General features: G+C 35.7%; 1 protein-coding gene across 1 annotated transcript in view; it reads right to left on the bottom strand.

Moving 5' to 3' along the window:
- Positions 1-21,964, bottom strand: part of LOC136350994 (1-phosphatidylinositol 4,5-bisphosphate phosphodiesterase epsilon-1-like) — a 108,805-nt gene extending 86,841 nt beyond the window's left edge. The window contains exon 1 of the mRNA XM_066303200.1: positions 21,705-21,964. The gene's annotated coding sequence lies outside the window, so the exon portion shown is untranslated. The remainder of the gene's footprint in view (positions 1-21,704) is intronic.
- Positions 21,965-22,794: the final 830 nt, after the last annotated feature.

Raw genomic sequence — 22,794 nt, 5'->3', positions numbered from 1 at the left:
CGTCAGGTGTGAAAAAACGCAATGGAATACGCTGCATTGCAACGAGCAGTGCAAGATAAACTAAATGTTATTTCCAGTGTTGTGTGGAAATTTTCACTACTTTATGACATGGGATTTTGTCGCCTTTTTGAGAAAAATGCAAAAAACAGCTGACATTCTTGACATCCCTTAACTATACTGTTGAGAAATTACCAATAAATGGAATTATACGGAACCTGATAAAAAAGCTACTAAATTGCAAGCATAATAAAAAGCGATTCTTAATTCCTTTTGACTAGTTTATGTAGAGCATAAAAGGCGTTTCATTTTGTGAGAATTGACTTGTATTGGAACAACTTATTTCTACATAAACGCTTGCGAGTTGAGTTTTTGATAAATAAATTCGCGTTATTTTTTAAAAGTTTACTGAAAAGATTATTCTCGAACGGGAAATCCATGTGGCCCTGGAAAAATTGTAAAACCAAACAGTTTTAAATCGAATTCAAACCAGTGCATAAATTTTCGGACACCTGAACAATATCAGTTCGATATTTGAACATGTAAAAATATAAAATAAGGAATTTTCTTAAAAAACATTATTTCTCTCATTTTCAAGGCTGTTTATAAACACCATAAAATCGATGATGAAACCGAGAGTCATCACTTAAAATGAGTATCTGGAGATTTGGGAGAACTCTCATTTGAATCTAGATTTATTGTAACGTTCCCTTACTGCGTTACTTTAATTCGGCCAAGAGATAATTCCTATAACATCTCACTTTGCTTATTTAATAAATACACGATTTACCTGGGTTTTTCTTTTTCCCCGGATACGAGAATAACGTTAATTTGCAATTTGTGTAACATAAGAAAAGTGATGTTTTTTTATGTTTAAGTTTTGCCAAATATCTCGGATTTGCCGAGGCGTTTTGTGACATTTGACTTCCATTCTAAAAGCTCATACTTTTGGATGCAAACTGTGCCCAGTTCAATTTCTCTTATTAAAATCGGCAACGCTAACAACTTTTACGAACTTTATGTAAGCGCTCCGCGACTGTTTTCCTAGCTTAAAATCAACCAAAAATATCCCGAGTAAGGGGGCCATAGTAAGTTTTTGAAAATCTCCTGCGACTGTTTTTCCCCAGAGCCAGAAAACCCCCGAACATGCCACAGGATATCGCACCCTTGCTACGGAGATAATACGTTTTCTAGAAAATAATTTTCCCCAAAGATCAATAGCCACAAATGGAGTTGTAAGATGGCCACAGCGATCGCCTGATCTATCGGAGTTCGATTTTCTCCTATGGGGCTTTATGAAAAACAAGATATACTAAGCTCGCAACAGAACAATAGAGGAACTTCTGCAAGCTATCCATTTAGCATTTCAATATCTACAAAATTATCTCATAATAACTTTAAATCCCTTAAATAAAATTTCACAAATATGCCAGCTTTGTATTAGGGAAAATGGCAATCATTTTGAACAATATTCCTAAAAAAATATCTACACGATATTGGTTATTGATTTTTAATATAAATTTAATAAAGGTAAATCTATTTGGCCTGTAATCTCTGACCCTGTTTAAAAAAATGTAAATTCTAGCCTTTAATTTGAAACAAAATGTCGACCATTAAATATTTCTGGAAAGCTTTTAGTGAATAGCATTTAACTGCCGATTAACATACAGGGTGTCCCGTTTAATAAATCTTAACTTTGGTAAATTTCTCAGAAATGGGGATGCCTGGGAAAAAACTGAATACGTCACTAGATTTTGCGTTAAAAAAATTTATAAGATTTCGTTTTCACTTAATCGATAACTTATAAGAACCAAATTATTGTACATGAGATATCTAAAAAATGCATAATTTTGAATTTCGCCCTGTATTTAAAAAACTAAGAGGACCATGAAAAATGTATTTTCCGCATCGTTTATTTTACAAAAAAGTGACACAGGTTTGCGAAAACCCCAACCCTCGAATTGCGACAATAACGGAGATAACCCGCAAAAGTGTCGAAAACTGCACACCTTGTAGATGGCATTTTGATCGAACAATTGGACATGAGAAAGCTTTGCGCAAAATGAACAAAAATAATAACATGAAAATGTTGCACCAGCCCATACTTGAGTCATCGCGATGGCCAAAATCAATCAACTTGGTTTCGAACTTTTCCCTCGGCCACCCAATTCGCCAGATTTGGTCCTCTCAGATAATTTTTTTACTTCAAAACTCAAAACTTAAAAATATGGCTCGTCGGAAACAGATTTACAAATTATGAAAAGATGGACCCCCCCAAGTTGATGCCTATTTTGAAACATTCGAAGCTTCGTACTGCAAGTGGGGTATACGACATTGCTGGGAAGAGTGTATCAATCTCAAAAGAGCCCATGTTGAGATACAATGTGGTATTTTTCAACATTTTTTTTTCTTTAAGTGTTAGATCGAGGACTCCAGGGACTAATCTGGTAGCAAACGCACTGGACGTGTGCAAACACAGTGGGTTGAAATCCAGCCATTATGCAGTGCATTTCCCATTTCCCTGTACATCCTTGGAAGCTAGCTTTTATTCAAAATCGGCCTCCGCCCATGATTCTTAAGGAAACGGCCTCTCACCACCTCTTTAATTTGGGAATTTAACTTAAGGTATTTCTGAGATGAAGGCCGTCAAAAATCATTGCTGTATTGATCTCTTCCTTTAGTAATTTACTTATGTCTCTTACACAAGAATACCATAAACGCAGGTCGTTGATTATGCCATTCGTTGTTCTCCGTAAAACATCTGGTAGATCACAAATAGTAGATGGATATATCCACGACATACCTCTAATATTTCAGTGCCTCGTTGAAGTTTTTTAACGATCCTTTGACCAACAGATTTTTTTGTTAATGGCCTGCCACGAAGTTGGCACATCGCGATATGTGTACGTGTATATCATACAGTGTGTCCAAGATAAGCACGTACCGAATTAACTTTCCATATCTTCCATATGCATAAATGTTAAAATACATGTAGATATATAATTTCGTGTCGCGTATCGATTTGTAGTTGATGGAAGTTTTTTGCATGTTTGGAAGGCGTCGCATCGTTGTTATCGTTCGGACCTATGACTCGTACCTTCACAAAAGGTAAATTTCAAAGTTTTTTTGTATGTTTTCGTATCGACATCGTTTTTTCAGTGATTCAGTCCAGAATCGACTCGGCAACAAGTGGCGCGTTCCTTATTCAGAATATCGGGATAATCGGGTGTGATTTTAGTTTTAAAGCTCGTGTGATGGACACAAGATTTTTTTAGTGGCCAATGGGAAACCTGCACTACTCTCGTGCGCTCACCTGAGGGTATGTTCCATTTTTTTTATCTTTTTCGTTCGTGGCAAAAGCTGCAGGACATTTTCTACAAGTTTGCGCTTTTTTGTTTGTTGTCGCAAGCCAAAATAAACGGCAAAACCCCTTTCCTTTCGAGAATAGCAACATCGATACAATTTCAACAAGTTTTGCATAAAAGTTTTTTGATATTTCTAATCATTTAATAAACGCTACAGAAGAAAGAAATATTAACATACGGTCAGTCAAAGTGAAACTCGTACGCTAAATTTATCTGATATAAGTAACGAAGTAAACGCAAATTGACAACGAACATATGGTCAAAATTAAATTGTATATTGAATACAACGAAAAATTTTAAAAATGTTCAAAAGTTCCACGCACGCGCCTGACATAAAATGAAAATCAATTTTCCATCTTAAAATGAAACTCATACACAATTCAAATTGTACCTCTAAACTATATTCAATTTTAATTTAATACTTAGTTAAACGTCCTTTGTTCTCTATTACGTCTTTTAGACGGTCGGGTATAGATTTTAACAATTTCCCACAATATTCTGTTGATATCTTTGCCCATTCTTTCCTTAAAACAGTTTTTAATTGTTTTCTTTGAGAAATTTCAAGTTTTCGTGTTGCAATTTTTAACTGGCTTCATAAATTTTCAATTACGTTTACATCTGGACTCCGGGGAGGTGTTTTTATTACGTAAAAACAATTATAAAGTAGCCATTGTCTAACTTTTAGTGCCTTGTTCTTTGCGCCATTGTCTTGGTAATATTTAAATGATCCTTCAATTTACAATTTCTGAGCACTTTGCTTTAAAGTTAGCTTTAAAATGTCCAAATACATATTTTGGTGCATTGTACTGTCAGTGAAACGAAGATTCCCAGGACCTTTTGCCGACATGCACTCCCAGGCCATAACGGAACCCCCTACGTGCTTCACTGTCAGCCCTAATTTTTTTTTCTTTTAATGTCTCATTGAGTTTTCTCCAAACTAGTTGTTATTCATCTGATCCGAAAACGTTGGATTTTCTCTCATATGCAAAAATTACATCTTTCCAGAAGTTAAAATCATTTTCTGGGTGTTTTTCCGCAAATCTTAAGCGTTTGACTTTATTAGTCTTATGGTTTCTTTCGGGCCACTCTACTATTCAGATTTTTGTTACAGTTTATGTAATACGTTTCGAATGGTTTATGAATTAATGACCTTATTTAGATATGTTTCTACAATTTTTGTCAATTTAGGAGTAGAATTTTTTTGATTTTCTGCAACCACCCTTAAAATCCACCTTTCATCATAATCGCTAAGAATTTTTTTAGGGCTATTTCGCACTTTGTGTTTAATCCCTTTTTTCATTAGTATAACGATCTATACTAATCTGTACGGTTGTATGGCTTCTATTGACCATTTTACTGATTTAACGGTAAGCTTTTCGGCTTCCATAATGATGAATGATGAGGTTTCTTTCGGTGACGGTGGTTTGGCCCCTTTGTCGACCCATTGCAAACCACAATTAAATTTAGAAGATAATGGAATATATAAAACACAAAAGTTCAGCACCAGGCTTCCTTAAATATGCGTTTAATACTAAATATCTTTGATGTACGAGTTTCATGTTGACTTCAAAAATTGTTTTTTTTTCAAAATATTTAACAAAAAGTTAACATTTTTTCAATTCTTGTTTATCAACCATATCTATTCAATATGAAGATTAGACAGCCAAATATTTTGTTTTAATTTTTTAACAAACGAAAAATTTATAAAAATAATTCATGCGTACGAGTTTCACTTTGACTAACTGTATTAGATAATCTTACATTAATACACTCAAACTCTGTTATAGCGAACAGTCACCTTTAACGAACTAAATGTCGGGAATATGCAAACTGTCCAGTTACGTGTTATTCTTGCTCGGTTATAACAAACTAATACCTATTAACAAATATTCTATCCTGAAAATTTTATAAGATTATTTTTAGGGTATATTTTTGTTGAAATAATCTCAACGCTAGAGAATCCCCATGTATTGAATAGTAGTCGATTTTGTACATTTTTGGACTGCATTAGCAGCATTTTACTAGTATAAGATATAAGATTTGAGTAATCTTCAAATCCACCGATGCCCATTTGGCATTGTATAGAGTTAATTCACATACGTTTAAGTTTAGTTCACAGCCCTAATCACCCACCGTCTAAGTGGACGTAGTTAGCGTCAGCTAAGGCGAACATCATATGTGTATGAACATGTTAACTATAATCGGATATAACGAAAGCTCGGCTGTATCATGCGCTCATTTTAAGATGAAAACTTTTACCCATCAGAACTTTTTTTTATGAGATTTTTAGATTTTATTCCTCAACTTCATTTAATCTCTTATGTCTTTTATGAACTTTTTTGCCGCTTCAGTTTTTTTTTATTAAGAAGGTTAGTTTAGAAGATATTCGCAAGAAAACCTAACCATGTTTCCTTACTTAGTATGTTCTATACCAGTAAACCCTGAAGAAAAGTTAAGGATTAGAATTGTAAATGCTTCTCAAACTATTAGAAATATACTTGGAATTTTTCATAAAATCCAGCAGTCTATGAGGAAAGGGTAGAATCTTGTATTTTGGTAGGAGATGGATATTTTCAACAATTACTTTCATTATAATCCAAATTAGTAGTTTTAATGTTTGCAAATATTCTTAAAATATTGTACGTAATAAAAAAAACTGAAAAGGCGGAAGAGTTAATAAAAGACATGAGGAATTAATTGAAGTTAATGAATAAAATCTAAAAACGTCATAAAAAAAGTTCTGATGTAAAATAATAAAAGCGTCCACTGAAAATTTAAAGCCCTGTAGAGTATTATAAATAACTGTTATTTCAGTTCATTTGTAATGCTAGAATGATTGTTACTACCAATTTTGAAACAATTATATTTCAACATAACAAAAAAATTAATGATAGTCGACAAAAACTCAAACTTCAACACCCTGTACATCAAAATGGCGTCAATTTAGAACATGCTTTTACATCAATTTTTTACCTTGAAATAAGCTCATGATTTTCCCATTTGGTTTTTTACCATCTCTTAAGAAGCACCCTGTATGCCTATACGGGTATTTATTAATATTTGTTTCTTGTATAGCTTTTAAATAATTAGACATGTCATAAAACTTTTTACACAAAACCTTTTTAGAATGTATCAATGTTCACATTTAAAAGAAAGTATGTTACTGAAAAAAAAAAACTGTCGGCGTCGCGACGCCGGGCGTCGTTTTCCATATTTTAATGTTTTTAGCATTTATTTTAGCTTACGTCCTCTAATTTAACATGGCGATAAAATTACTCCGCTAAGCCTATCTATTTTCACGTAAAATAGATGGGGAGTCGAGTTTGCATGACCCCGGACAAAACCTTTTTTGAATAAAAATATACATTTTGTCGTTACATTGAATGGAATTTGACCTTATTTGCACTCATAAAAAGATATGGTCAAATATACCGAAGCGGTAGGTTATAACGAACACCCTCTATATATAAAATTCTTACTTGGCATCTTACACAACCGAAGTAAACCAATTTTGATTTTGATGCTATGAGAAGGTTATTAAGGATTTTTTAAATCTAATTTTAACTTTTAACATACTTTAAATCTGAAACATCTAACATTAGTCTAAGGTATATCAGGTCCAACTGTCATATTTTGACGTCCCCTATCTCGGGTTTTACCATGTCCCATTCCCAATGAGTCACCCTGTATATGACGCATCTGTGTGTGTTCAGATTAGTTAATTTTATGGTTTTACCGTCCCGTTCTCGCCCTACATTGAATGCGTTTCCTAATCGTTGGATTTGGTCTGAACTACGTGTGATATATGATGTAAAAAAAGCATTTTTAATGTATAAATTTAGATTCAGTAAATTTGAAATCAAAAGTGAAATTTTGAACACAGTCGCCTTGACATGTGCTCTATCACGGAAATGTGAATTTGCCATCAGCTACGTTCGAAAATTTATATTTCTAGACTGCTGGTGCTACAACCTTTAACAAAAATTTAATTATTATGAACAAAGTTTAATTTTTATGAGCTCGACTCCTTAATCGCGTTAGCGTGGAAAACTTAATTATTGTCTTATCAAACTATCATTAAAGTAATTGTCATTTTCTCTTAATGCGTTCAATGAAAGCGTTGCCAGATTTTGTTTTTCGTTTCTTTCCAAGTTAAATTTCATTTACCGAATCAACTTTTCATTATTACCATCTTCTCTCTACCTCTCGTAAATGGTAATAGTTACCTGATTAAGTGAAGTTTTCAGTTATTTCAGACACATCGAAACTTTCGAATTTTTTTGTAGTGTGTTTTCCCCGACTTGCGGAAAGTATAGCCACCGTTCTATTAAACATTTTTAGGCGAAACAGTTATTTAAACAAAAATTTTCAACATTTTAAATTTGCATTAGCCTGCAGCTGACATATGAAACCGCCCTGCTTTATTAGTTCTCCTTCGTATTTGCATTAACGATTGACTAAGGATGGTATATTACCAACGGGCGAGTTGAACATTGTTCAATTTATCACTAACAGCTCCCAAAAACTTCAACATTCGTCATTGAAGCAGAACACTTAATGAACTACTGGGCCCTCCGCAACGTCTGACTGTATAAGCACATTTTGCTTATGGCTTCACCCTTTGTAAACTTACTTATGTAAGTAAGAAACCCTAAGGCGAAATCACTCCAAATAGAAACACTGCAAACTCAAGCCTCCAATAAGCGAATTCAAACAGATTTTCGTTTGTTGGGCACTTCAGACAGGCACATTATTATTCCATATTGCCGAGAATGGATTTTGCCCACCGCAGTAAACTTTGGCACGCATTTCAAGCATTTTCAAACGCCAAGCATAATCAAACATGCGGAACAGGGTTCCAAATTTTAGGCTCCTGATTGATATTCGAAACCGACGGCCATGTCGCTGTTTTCTCGAGGAGAATCAAGTTGATGAATAGTTTTCTATTTTGTAATGTACAGGGTATCTCTGAAAGGTCTGTACAAAATTGTATCGCAGATTTCCGAGGAGAAAACATGGCAATTTAACTTAATTTATTTTAATTCAAAAGCGAACGATTTTCAAAACAGGACGTCTAAGTGATGATTTGAAAAAGGGAAAAATATTAATTACTCAGTTGTTGGAACAAAATGTCGCATGGGGTGGTTTTTCGAGAGGAGACATCAGAATCTGTTTACATTTCCGATGCACATTTTAGAGCATGCTGTCAGCGCTAGGTGAACTCTCTTTAAAGGGACATAACTTATTTTATCACCCGGTATAAAATTTATTTATGAGTAAATTTGTGTTTTCCTACATGTTTTATGAAAAAAGGTATATTGGTACAACTCCCAGAGGCATTCCTTCTTGAAATATTCGCGGTTTAAAGTTCGCTCTGTATCTTGAAACGAAACTTTAAAGTACGTATTTATTTGTGCAGTACAGCAAAATAAATAATACAAAAAATCTAATATAATCAAATGAAATCATAAAAATTAAAGAACGTGAGAAGCATTGAAGATTAATTAAGAGTTTAGATTTTTTTCGTTTCAACTGTATAGTGTCCAGATTTAGAGTGTTTTGACAGGAAAATCCCATTTTCTCGCTAGATAGAGAAAAAATAGCAAACATGTTACGAGTTATGAGAAAATACTAATGGCAAAAACTGTATTTCCATATTTTTACAGTCCACGGCGCTAGAGGGCGTTTCTAATATTTCGGCTATTTTCAAGATTCCTCATAATTTTTTTGTTTCGGACAATATTAAAGTAAAAGAAAAACATTGTTAAGGCACTTCTTCGAAGTGATTGCAGTGGCGCGCCCGGTTTTTTGCTACAGCGTACCGTTTTGTCAAAAACCGGCATAACTTTTTTATTTTAAATAAAAATTACAGCCAGTTATGACTTCAAAAAAATGTCAATTTTAAACTATTTTCAACAATGCATGTATGTCTATAGTTATTTTCAAAAATAACTGAAGTATTAGACTTTTGTGTTTACATTCGAGTTGGTTTTGGCATCGCCTGTCCAAGTAACATTAATTATTTTATATATTTTAATGTTTGTGTCAGAGTTTTTGATGTTCAGTGTTGATTTTGGGCCAATTTTTCAAGTAAAAATGATAGAGAACTATAAAAAATATAACATAATAAAGAATTTCATATTTTCAATAGAAAACTCACAAGCTTGCAGTGAGTTATACTTCTATACCTATCCCGAGCGACATCAACCAGTTAGAAGACTGTTTAAGCAATTGAAATATAATTTACAGAATTGTGAAAGCTTAAAAATATATAGACCACAACACTACAATTTAGCTGAATATAACGAAAAAAATTTTTAATTCAATTGGAGAAGTTTTAGAAGTCCCAAATATATTGCTTATTACTGAAGTTATCGCCGACTGTCGTTTTCATTTAAAATAAAAAAGTTATGTTGGTTTTTAGTGAAACGGTACACTGCAGTAGAAAATTAAGCACGCCACTGAAATCACATCGAAAAAGTACCTCAAGAATATTTTTGTTTTACTTCAATATTACCCTATACAAAAATGGGATGAGGAATTTTGAAAATGGGCGAAATTGAAAAAACGCTCTCTAGATCCATATAAAGATAACCAAATACCGCTCTAGCCATTAATATTTTTTCAAAAATCGAACTCTTGACATGTATGCTAGTTTTTCCCTATTTAGCCTGGAAATGAGATATTCCTGTGAAAGCCCTTTAAATCTGAATACCCTATATATTATGTAACTTACCGTTATTTTTCAAGAGATGCAGCGAACTTTAAACTTCAAATGTCTCAAAAAAGAGCGCCCTTCTGGATTTGCATCGGGATACCTTTTTTTCATAAAATATGTAGGAAAAAACGTATTTAATTATAATTAAATTTAATACTGGGTGTTAAAAAGATTATGCCTCTCTAAAGAGTTCACTTACGTTGACAGCCTTTTCTACGATATTCATCGAAAATGTAAACGCACTCTGATTTGTCGCTCCGAAAAACCCTCCGATGCGACATTTTGTTCCAGTGGGTAATTTAATTTTTTCCCTTATTCAATCTTCACTTTTACGTCCTGTATTTCAAAAACTGTCCACTTTTCGACTCAAGAAAAGTGGAATTAATCGTTATGTTTTCGCCTCCGAAATAAAAAATAATTAATATTTTTAATTTCTTACGTACCCTTTAAAAAGCCCCTGTAGATCCAAAATACCTGCATCAAAGTAAAATTTCTGGGAGCATAGGTTTCAACTACTTCAGGGAATAAATTAAACCTGACCATGGTTTAATAAACTTTTCACAACTCCCGAGGCATTCAGCAAAAGATTTATAGTTGTAATCCCATAATGTTTACGTTTATCCCCATCCCGACGCCCGTTGTCGCCATCCTGGAAGCAGTATTTTAACTCAAATATTTGAGCATACATAAGTGCCTCATTCGACTGAATATTTTATGGGAATCCTACCATCTGGTTAGGAATATGGATAAGAGTATGAAGCAAAATAGTGGTATGAAATACTGGAAGTAAAAATATCACGTCAAAAAATCGGTTAATTGGGCAAGTAAAAATAAACAAATTCCATAAGGAGTCGACATTCAGATCGATCGCTGTGCTGTTTTTTTCTTAAAAGAAATTGAAGAGGGTGCTTCATAATTCACCAGTGCTTCAGCTGGTGTATTTATGGACCTTCAGAAAGCATTTGACAGCGTACGGTACAGAGGTATACTTTATAAATTATACAAACTTCGAGCGACAAAACATCTACCTAATATTATCAAAACCCTACGAGCATCTAGAAGTACGAATTGACGACATTCTCTCCCTTTTCCTTCTGAACTAGGGCTCCCTCAGGTATCGCCGCTTTCACCCTTCTTTTATAATGCATACTGCCAGGACGTTTATAACCTTGTCTTAAAGGACAACAAACATATAGACGAAGTAGCACATCTGTTGCAATGGTAAGCATTTGTACCATGCATCAAGGCCGTACTAACGTGAAATACCTGTTTTCAAAACTAATTCGGATTAGCCGCGCAATTATTATCCTTGGAGTGCTGGTCAAATCAATTTATTTATCAAATAATTTTCAAATAAAAATTAACAATTAAATGACTTAGAATTAAATAGCCGATAATTGCCTTGTTTGAGGTATAACGATTTGAAGGCGAGTGTTCAGGCTTTCGAGCCGAAATCATGAATTTTTATATCTAATTTAAATGCAAACGGCAGAAATATATACAGGGTGGCGAAAAGTTTGATGTCCACGTTGGTACGACGAGAGCTGTCGCATCGATCCAATTAAAGAAAAGCCGCCCGACCTTGATTCTTCTCCAATTGAATCGATTTTGCGTCGTTCGCCGTTTGCAACTTCCAATTTCCAACAACCCACGTGCATTAATTTTCCAAGCAGATAATGGCAGATTACACCGAGAGAAATTCTTCAATGTTCTTATCAACGAAAAAATCAGCTCCTCTAGAGAGATTCAAATTGCAGAACTTTGAGATAAGAGAATGTCAACGGATCGTGGGCAATTTGGGGGGGAAGCCCCGAATCTGGCCGATCTTCCAGCCTGCTTCCCATACGATTTCCCGCATTCACATATCGCAGTTTTGAATCACAAAATTTCCCAGCATTTTGCGTCGGACCCTAAAACAGGCAAGGCGAAGCAACACATGGTAAAGACGGGTCAAGGTCGCACAAGCTGATAATAAGGGTTGAAAGATAAGTTATGGATGAAGAGAAATACATGGCAGTTGGGGCGGTTCAATATCAACAGCGTCCTCTATTATTCAATACATGGCGTCGAATCAAAACTATTATTTCTCATTAATTACGAAAAAGTGGACGTTCGAAAGCTCAGTTAATAATAGTCCATCGGCTGGTAATTTAGGTCAGCAATAACGATTCGCCTAGAAACCGAAATATAAACATATTAAGTATTGAAATCGGATCGATCTTACTTTCGCTGCTACGAGGAATTTTCGCTCCAGGCCTTCGTACAATTTCCATTACAGTTTGAAGCAATTTTCTTTGCTTAATACCGAAAATTAAGTCTACAACATTGCATTATCCTTCCCCAGATTCACCCTGTAAGGCCCCGTGCGAACGTAGTCTTTTTACAAGTCGCTTCGCTTACACAGGGCCCCGGCGTAAAAAGGCAATTAAGTTTCCACTTTCCAGAGAAAAGTTCATTAGGAAAGAAACAATTACTCATTCAAGGCATTTTTGGTTATTATTTTTAATTTTAGTTTCATCGTTGTGGGAGTAGCTTGAATAAGGAGAAAAAAAAAGAAAAAAAAAACAACGTACGAAATGCTGGAATTAACGGTTCAAGGTAACGAGCTACACAAGAAACTTATGTTTATCTGGAATTAAACCAGTGCATAAATCTTACTTAATGTTAACAAAACGCTACTCCAAAGCCGCAGACTTTAAAATATTAACAGCTTATAACATTGAGAGTAAATATTTGGTTGAGTTATGTGCTCGGAGCTGCCGACAAACACTATTAACGAGTTTGCAAAGAGTTGCACCAAAATTATAGGCATCAATGATGCCTCAAAAGTTACATAAGAGCCTTCAGAATAGGCTGCATATATTTGAACGTGTTTTCCCAGAAAATAACCAGGAAATGGTAATATGCGAGATACATCCACATGCACGCATCACTTTCAGCATATTAAGGAATCGCGCCTATACAGGGTGTTTCACAACTACGGGACCGTGCTTGTAGGAGTCGGCAGGTTATGCACAAAAATGTTTTTATTGAGTTTTAGCATCTTTCATTTCAATTTATTCGCACAAAACAACACTACAATAATTGCTTCAAATGGCGTCCTTGAACTTAATTGCACCTGCTTAAGCGATATACAGGGTGTCCACGCGAAAAGTCCCACTCTCCCTTTAACTTTTTGATGTATTGAAATGATTTTTTTTAAATCAAAACGTGCCCGAAAGTTCACGTAGTTTTCCAAGATTGTCACCATTTTTAAACAGGGTGTTTAATAAACGTATGCCGGCACAATATGCATTACTTTTTCTACATATTTCAATTCTGCATTTTATTAAGATTTCAACGATATATATATGTCATGCCTCTACCTGTTTACCCAATTCTGTATCTCGAACGATTCTGGAGATATCATCAAAAAACTTTAAAAAAAACTGTTTTTGATGCCCTGTATTTTGATAACGGTGCGTTTGCAGACCCATGCTAATGGAAACTTTTTGTCTTATAACGAGCCATACAATCACGCCTTTGATTTTCCGACACATGTTTGGAAACACTCCGTATAGGTCATGCCTCAAATCTTATAATTATAATGAAAACAACGGTATCAAATATAATAAACCACATAAATCAAAGTGATATCATAACCAAATGCATATAAAATTAAAAAAAAAAGATATCGATTATGTATTAAACAAACATGGCGGAAGGAACCTTTGATCCACACCTGTAAAATAATAACAAAAACAAGGAATAAGCTTATTCCGCCTTATTATCATTGCATTCAATTTAATTTAATTTCAATTTTAATTATTACTATTACTTATACTCCTGTTGGGCTGAAAAGTAAATTTTGGATTTAGAAAATAAGAAAAAAAGTATTTTGAAGCATTTTGCTTGCATTTTAAGAAAATTGACAAAATTTGACATCTTTCTTCTCCAGCATATACTACTTTTCATAGAAAATATTGATTATAAATGCAATAAACTATAGAATTTAATTGTGAAACAATTCATGACAATGACAAACTAAATGGCTACTACTGACCACATTAGCCATATTGTTTTCAAAACGAAACAAAATGTATTTTTGGAACATCGACAACGAGCTTTGTTGCACAGGAATAAAGTTTTGTGAATATTTAAAAAATTATAACATTTTCGGTATGACATGTATATATCGTCGAAATTGTAATAAAACGCAAAATTTAAATATGTAAAAAAGTAATCCTTAATTGTTCAAAAAATGCAATGCTAGGGTGGCACACCTTTATTAAACATCCTGTATAAAATTGCTGACTATCTTGACAAATTACAGGAACTTTCAAGTAATTTCTGAAGAAGAACTTTTCTCCCACTTCAATATATTAACAATTTAGTGAGGGTGGGACTTTTCGCGTGGACATCCTGTACATGGTTTCTGCCAACTTGGCCAAAAAGTTGATGACCGTTTTAAACGACTTCAAATGCTGCGGTGATTCATGCAATCAGGTCTTGATCTGTTTCGTAAACTAGAGACTTTACACGACTCCACAGAAAGAAATCTAAAGGTGTTAGATCGGGTGACCTAGGGGGCTATGGAACTGGATCACCTGTGCCGATCCAATGTCATCCGAACTAATTAAGTTAATAATAAGTTACTAATCAAATCCGATCTTTTGAACAATTTTTTTTAGTATAATTTTGTACAAACAAATTAAAATAAAACTTACTAAAGTCTATAAAATACATTTTAGCACATAACTACCTTAAAGTATCGTAAGGTCGTAGAGAGACACTTGCAGACACGGGTCCTTACACTGAGATGTCTTCTATTGTTGCTCTGAATAAATCCTGGAAGTTTGATCTCATAGCCTTAAAGTTACACTTACGGCCGAAAGTATGGAAAGATTTTTCATTTGTGTCTCTAAACGTGTGCACAGACGGGTAAGAATAAATATTTCTCAGAGGACTTACGCAAAAATATCACGGAATTGAATCGAAAAGGTCTAAAACAAAATGTTATTGCAAAAAATTTACTAATCACTGAATATGCTGTATCAAAAATATTGAGGAAATTTAAACTGATGTGCAATGTAAAAATTCGAGAAAAAGTTGGACGTCCAGGGAAAACCACCCTGAACATGGATAAATGCATTGGACGTTTATCACTTGCGAACCCTCGGTAAAACGGAAGGACAAATTAAGCAAGAAATATGCGAGAAATACAATGTAAACATCACAATTCATAAGATAAGACGTCGATTATGTGCTGTTAATCTTATGAGAAGAACCGCCGTCAAGAAACCTCTTAGAGAAGAAGAAAAACCGAAAGGAGCGAATTGAATTTGCAAATGAACATTTGACTTGGTCTTCATAAAAATGGATTACAGTTCTCAGGAGCGATTAATCTAAATTTAATATCTTTAACTCACACGGGAAAACGTATATTAGAAGACCAGTGGGCCAAAGATTTGATATTAGATACCAAAAACCAACGATAAAACATAATGGCAGCAGTATCGTGGTGTGGGGATGTTTTTCCAGGTCTGGAGTCGGTGCCCTAGTGAAAATTGATAGTATTATGGATAGGTCTGTGTTAAGGGGTTCCTTCGATAAATGAAATCACGAAAACGCCGATTTGGTTTACATAAAATGAACTGTATTTAACTTGCACTTATATCAAATAATGAAAGAGTTTTGGTCTAAATAGGAAGAGCGAGAATGCTTAATTGGGCGGGTTACACGTTATGATTTCGATTACATCCCGACACCGACGCAGCTTTCACACGAAGAGACGAAAAAAAAGAGAGGAAAAATTACTTCGATTATCCCTTAAGTACTAAACCCGAGGAATTCCAACCAGGGGCGCACCACCACCAAGAACCCATACGGACTATGGCTGCGCCGGATCCCATTAATCGCGGCCATCTGGGGAATATCTATACTAGTCGCTTTTCTGTGGAATATTGCAGGCCCAATAAATTGCCCATCATGGCAATAGTCCCGACCGAGAAAGCTTCCTTAGTAGACTAGTAGCATATTCCTCAGCCAAAACGTACCCTTAGTCATGTCCTGATGGGCCATGTGGTCTGGCACCCAGATGGTATTCTCAGAATAAGTATCGCCGTACATGGGCGTAACTTAAGGGATAAAATACAAATACATAACAAAAACTAAAATTAACAACAAAAAACCAATAACTTATAGTCCCTAACAGTCTGTTTATCGAGATATTTTAGAGATAAGACGTTGACACGGGCCGAGGTGGAAATGTCCCTCATCTCATGATATCAACAGGATAACGATCAGAATATCCTTCGCGGTTTGTGAAAAATTGGTCTTTGGAAAACGGCATTAATGTATTAAAGTGGCCGTGTCAGTCACCAGATCTGAACTCCATCGAACGCTTATGGGACCATTTAAAACGATAAATAACGCAAGTTAATGTCCGCAACGAAAATGACCTGTGGGAAATCATACAAGGGTCCTGTAAAAAAATGCCAAAATTTGATCGATTCAATGCATAGAAGACGTCAGGCATTTCTCAGGGCAAACGATTGTTCAAATTCATATTAATTACATAGCTTAATGTTTATTTATTTTTAAATAAATATTTTCTTTCCATACTTATGTCCACATTAAATTAGTTTTACCTCAAATTAAGTAAAAACAGTGGGCCTCACAGGCAATGAAATTTAAAATTTACATTTACTTCGAAGAAGATAATAATGTGTTATAAAATTTATTCATTAAATCTATTAAAATAAGAAATATTAATAATTTAAAAATATATTCCGTACTTTTGTCCGAAGGTGCAAGTATCAGAGGACTGAGTATTGTCACAGACAAAAATTGTTCTACGTGCATATACATTGCATTGTATGTGTGAATAAGTAATGGGAAAGACATGGAAATGAAAGATAAGTCAGGATTTCTTGCGAGCAAATAGTATTTCTAATGCCGATGGCATCGGCAAATAAAAATTCAAATGATCAAGATGCATTCAGGTTGGAATGGATTCCTCTGAACAATGTCTCATACCATCAATTTCAGCAATTTATTAAAACATTGGATTCAAGCGCAATAGCCTGAGGTAAATATATCTCATATTCGTGGACTGCAGTAAAATGCAGAATTTTTGTAACGGAAATTGGCAATATTCGTTTTTACGTGATTAAAATACATCAGAGTTTTTTGTTGTCCATTAAAAACCTGCGGCATATTGCTCGTTCAATATTTCGAACTTTAATATTGCGGAAAGAACTATGAGCTACTTATTTATATGCTCAAAGTCTCATTTCAAAATTTTTATTCGACGTATAATTGGTAGAGCAAAGCGGCGACTAACATTAATTTACCCCCGATAAAATAGGTAAAACTTACTGGAATTTTTAAAATTAATTTCCAAATTGAATATTTCGATATTTCCCTCGCCACACTAAGGTAACTTCAAAATGGCTCGAAACGTTCGGTGGAAAAATCGCATTTAAAATTTTTAATTGATAACGAAAGTCCACGAAATGAGCATATCCCGTGACTACTCGCTTTTATCTCCGCTGACTCAATCAATAAAATCTCCGAATCAACCAGAACCCGAACAGAACCAACCAGTTGCCGTTGGACATGACGGTAACTTGGTTTCAGTTTTTCAGGGCCGGCTTGAGCAGTTTGGCCACATCTCAGGTTCGGATTTTCAATGTCAGGCCACGTATTAACGGTTTTATTTCGGCCTACACCAACGAGATCATTCCACCCTTACATAACTCGAATACCACATAATTTCATGACAAAATCATCACTCAAGACAAATGAAACCGTTTTTGGGGGTAACAAATTGCGGCCTGCCGGAAAATTACTTGTCTTAATATTTAACAGAGGCAATTTCCTCGGGTTTCTTTGTTTTGCGGTTCTTAGATTAAGTGGTCGATCTATAACCCCGTTTCCATTCTAGAAGATTAATTTCCTAGTGCTGTTTAAGTTATTTTTACGCTTCAAAAAAGAAACTATCACATATCCTAAAATCAATAATTGCGCCTTTGGGATTTACAGCTTTCTGCTGTGCATGAACGCACAAGTAAATCAGGGCATCAACTAAAAGTAAATAAAACAGGGATCCGACCTTTTGTATTCGGATATAAACGGGGAATCTCGGAGTAAACTTTAAGTTCTCGGAGGGATTGAGCCTCCCCTGTTTAAAATACTTCCGAAACTTCGGAAGAAATTTGCTATGGCTCATTTGAAAATCTTGTTTTGCAGATGGCCAAGAACGACAACGAATCAAATTAGAAACAGTTTAAACGAGTTTCTTTACGGTTAAGTAGCATAAACAAAAAGGCGGCCCGCTTGGACGTTGCCAAAACTAAAATAGCTTTAGGTCACCTGAAATATCCCTATGTGACCGGAAAATGTTCGGTACAGACAAGTTTATTTGCGGCGATTTTTTTTTATCAAACGAGGCTAAAATTTTAGATCCCAACAACGAAAGTCATCAAGCAAACCGACACTCGAAGCCATATTTACATCGCAGCCTTTGTGACTGTCGTTTAAGCTCTATATTTTCGTCAAAAGCTTAATCCATTGTCTCTTCCCTTCTTTTTAGCGGAACTATAGCCAGAAACTTTTAAAAGCGAAGCGTAGAGGGAAATTATAATAGAGGAATTTCCCTGGAAATTTTAATCTTCGACCGTTTATTTTTTCAACGACGAAATTTGTCTTAATTAAAGTTGATCCAGAGTAATGGCTTATTAAACATTTATTATTCCACTTAATAGGATCGTTTATTTATCGAAAGAGAGATTTTTACTGCCCCCCTCCCTCAGGCAAATATCCTAGATAAGTTTATAAGGGGAGTGATGGTAGTTCCTGCTTTGGAAACCTACTCACAGAGTTGCAATGCAATTTCATTAAGAGTCGTTTATAGAACGAGAAAGTTTGGTTCGAGTCCATAAACAGGCCATATACGTAATTGAGTTCGTCTCACGTGAATGCTTTGAAGCCAGAGATAAAGAGAGGGGGGCGTCGTTTCTTGGAGATTTGTGACCGGAAATGGGTCGAAACTAAGACTTGTTTAAGTGGGAGAATTTACTTGAAAATGGCATCATTATTCGAAATGCCGACAGACACGGGAGTGATGAACTGCGGACTATTTTCGCGTATGGCCAGATCACGGTTTATGATTTTTAGAATGCCACCTCAATCTATTATTATTCCTCAAGATGAGCAGCACCTCAGAAAAGACTGAACTTATCTGTCGGGCAGCCTAGAATAACGAGCTTACCGTGAAAACCTGATCAATGAAGCACTTTGCATAATTCTTTTTTACATACTTCCTTGCAGAAAAATCATTTCACCGAACTCCTTGGTATTTGAGAGGGAATGATTTTCATTAGACAAAGGACCATAACCCGGGAATAACATGGAGGCCCAAGAACGCCGCAAATTTTGAACGCAGCAGGCACATTTTTCAATTTTTAATACATTTTCTTAGCACAACTCATTTCCGCCAGCGCTTTACCCCTCGTTGAGATCGAGATTTTCCCGTTTAGGGTCTTTATTAGATGTGGAAGCAGGTTAAAGTTATGACAATTTGAAAAATATGATAAGCAACTGGTACGATTTTTAACTCGTCCAGATTGGACTCTCCTTGATAATCTCATGCCTAAATTTATGTGGCGATGTCGAAACAGGAGAAGCGCAAAACTACATAAGAATTAAAGACAACTTCCTTGGACATCCCTCTCTCGACTTGGTTACACGACGTATTCGTTAAAACCGTAGACTTACGAATTTTTTCGTAAACCAGAGACCTTACATGTTTTCATAGGAAGAAATCTAAGGGCGTTAGATCGGGTGTATCAGGGGGCCACCGAACTGGACCCCTGCGCCGATCTAATGTTGATCTACCTGACGATCCAAATATCGAATACGAAATCTCGACGAATTTTAAATAATTACTGTAATGTTATTGTGTACAAACAAATTAAAACAAAAAGCCTCAAAACTCTATAAAACACATTTTTGCATATAACTGCGTTAAAGCGTCGTAAAGCTGTAGCGCCTTAGGGAGATATTTCCGGATATGGATTCTTATGCTGAAATGTCTTCTATTATCGCACTGAGCCATCCCTAAAAGTACGATCCTATAGTTCTGAAACATCCTGTGTATCCAGTGTCTCTAAATGGCCTGTACAAAATATACATAAATATTCAGACCGTTTAGACGCACCCTATAGGTACTAGGGAATCCAATCCCGGGACCCCGGCTATAAATGATAATATCGGGATCCCAATCCCGATTTCGAAAATGTGTGAAACAACAAACAAGTGTGGAATCGGATTTAGTTCGGTAACATCCCTGGCAATGAAATACATTCGCAGCTAGATGACTCCACTTTGGGTGCATTGGTATTATTGAGAGGATTTTTGTATGTAGAAGAGATGCTTTCATTTTTACGACGGAAATTTGCGCGTGAAATAGAGGTTTCGATGTTAATACTACTGAACCGACGACTCCCAATTCTCATCAATCACAAGGATTCGGCACTTTTTCGGACCAAGATCAAGATCTTAGGATTATGGACTTTGATCCCATAATCCTTAAAGTTGGACCCCCTAAAAGGTGCCCTCTTATTATGCAAACGTATAAAGCAGCCTCAGCCAATCGATTCTCCAAAAACCAAGACGAAGGAACCAACAACTCTATACGTCAGAGAGAGGACCGGATCAGCCGCCCTTCTCAATTTGTCTTGTTTATCTTGAGATATTCAATCCGCGTTTCAATTTATTTCCCTAAATAATCCGTAAGCTGAATGTGCTTATTTCATCAGGCAGAAAACATGAAATGTCTGCTTTTTTTCCATAAAACGGCAAATGCGATAGGTGAGAGAAAGTACGACGCGAGTTAATGAAAACTCGTTAGTAGCTCTTACACAAATGTCCCAAGGAAACTGTTTTGAATATCGCTTGATCACTTTTGAGCCTCTATCTATTCTCTAATTACGATGCCTAGTGATTCAAAGGCCCTCATCAATTTTTACAACGCTCCAGAGATGATTCCAAGGGGGGTTGTCCAGAGTCGAACATATAGCCTCTGCTGAAAGAAGCCATTAAATCGGGAAGAATAATAATCTCTTGAGTATCACAATGAAAATGTTATTCAGGATTTCTAAAGGTAATACGGAGATACGACCTTAAAAAGGCAAATACGGTAATCTGCATGTCCAGTGTAACTGCGCAGAATTGATGCTCCTACATAATACTAATTATGCCTCCAATCCTCATAGGGAACTTTTCCAATTCACGAAGTACAGATACACTACTGTACACTACTTCATGCTGACAAACTGGGCACTCACAGCACAACATACCACCATTGGATATCAGTTTAAATAGTACCAGTAATCAATGAGAACAAAATCCAAACACCACATAAGAACAATGCCTTGCCGAACAACACGAATACTTGCAATGAAAGGTGAAGTGTTGATGATTGATTTTATGTCCCCGATTGATATATTTCTACCGAATATGGAATTCAATTTCCTTAACAACGTATTTTCCTATGTGAAAATTCCCCCTTTATGCGTGAGGAAATTTTGGAAGTTTAGGTGAAAAAGTCTGACAAAAACATGTAAAACATACAAACTTACAATTTTTGTAGCTAACTCTCCTTCAAAACTGAAACTAAACAATTCTTTAAAAAGTCCCGCCTAAACTTCAAGTCCAATGGTAACTTCAAAAGTCATCATCGATTTGAAAACACCCTCAAGCTACTGATTTTTCTACTGACTACGTGACGAAATCAAACAATCGCGATAGTTGGCGCCCAAAACAAAAGTTTTCGTACACCCTGTAGAAGGAAATCGACGCTCCGCGCGCCACTGAAAACCCATGCACAACTACCGACGGATTTTCCGAAACTAACGCGAAATTTTCTCTGCGCGTTTCTTTTCTATCATACGTTAACCCCCACCGCCCGATTTCCCGCGACCCCACCACTGGCCTCCCGCGTTGCCACGGCAACGACGCCGACGTCCTTTGTTTCTTTCCAAGTTTGCGGAGGCGTCAGGGTGGAAGAAATTCTGGATTATGAATTGGCACCGAATTCGGACCGAAGAACTTTTGGATTGTTGTTACCATGCACAATGTGATCGACTGACGGGAAAAAATTACCAGCTGTTTGTTATGACAGCAAATGACAACGAAAATGGCCGTGATAATGAGGGGGGTAGTTTATTTGGATTAGGATTTATTAAACGCTTGACTCGTGCTGAGTGCATTTTTGGGGCCCTCGGATAAAATTACGGAATGTTAGTCCGGCTCATATCCGATTTGATTAATTAGGGACGTATTTGAACGTAAAGTCGCTTATTTGGCGTATGTTTAGCTTAACGTTGAAGCCGGATTTTGACGCGCCGGAAATCCGATGTCCGATATCGGAAACATCACTTTCCTAGTTAACTTTGATGTTAGACGTTTTACATGCCGGGAAAGGGGCTTTAATTTGGAGTCCTGCAATGCTCCCCAATCACAATCATTACCCTTTATATGTATATTCGTGTTATTTCATCCCCTTGGGCATTCTGAGACCGAGAGGAATCACTATGGTTTTTTAACCTTTTTTAAGGGCACATTCAGCTTAAAAAGAACTAAAAATAACGATTATTCTTTACCATGAAAAATTAACGTGAAACATCTGCATAAGGTAGAAAGGTCTAATTCATCATACGAGGTGTTAAA

Source organism: Euwallacea fornicatus, chromosome 4 (genome assembly GCF_040115645.1).
Source record: "Euwallacea fornicatus isolate EFF26 chromosome 4, ASM4011564v1, whole genome shotgun sequence".
NCBI classification, from domain to species: domain Eukaryota; kingdom Metazoa; phylum Arthropoda; class Insecta; order Coleoptera; family Curculionidae; genus Euwallacea; species Euwallacea fornicatus.
The sequence above is the reverse complement of the archived record's forward strand: the minus strand, read 5'-3'. Positions and strand labels throughout refer to the sequence as shown.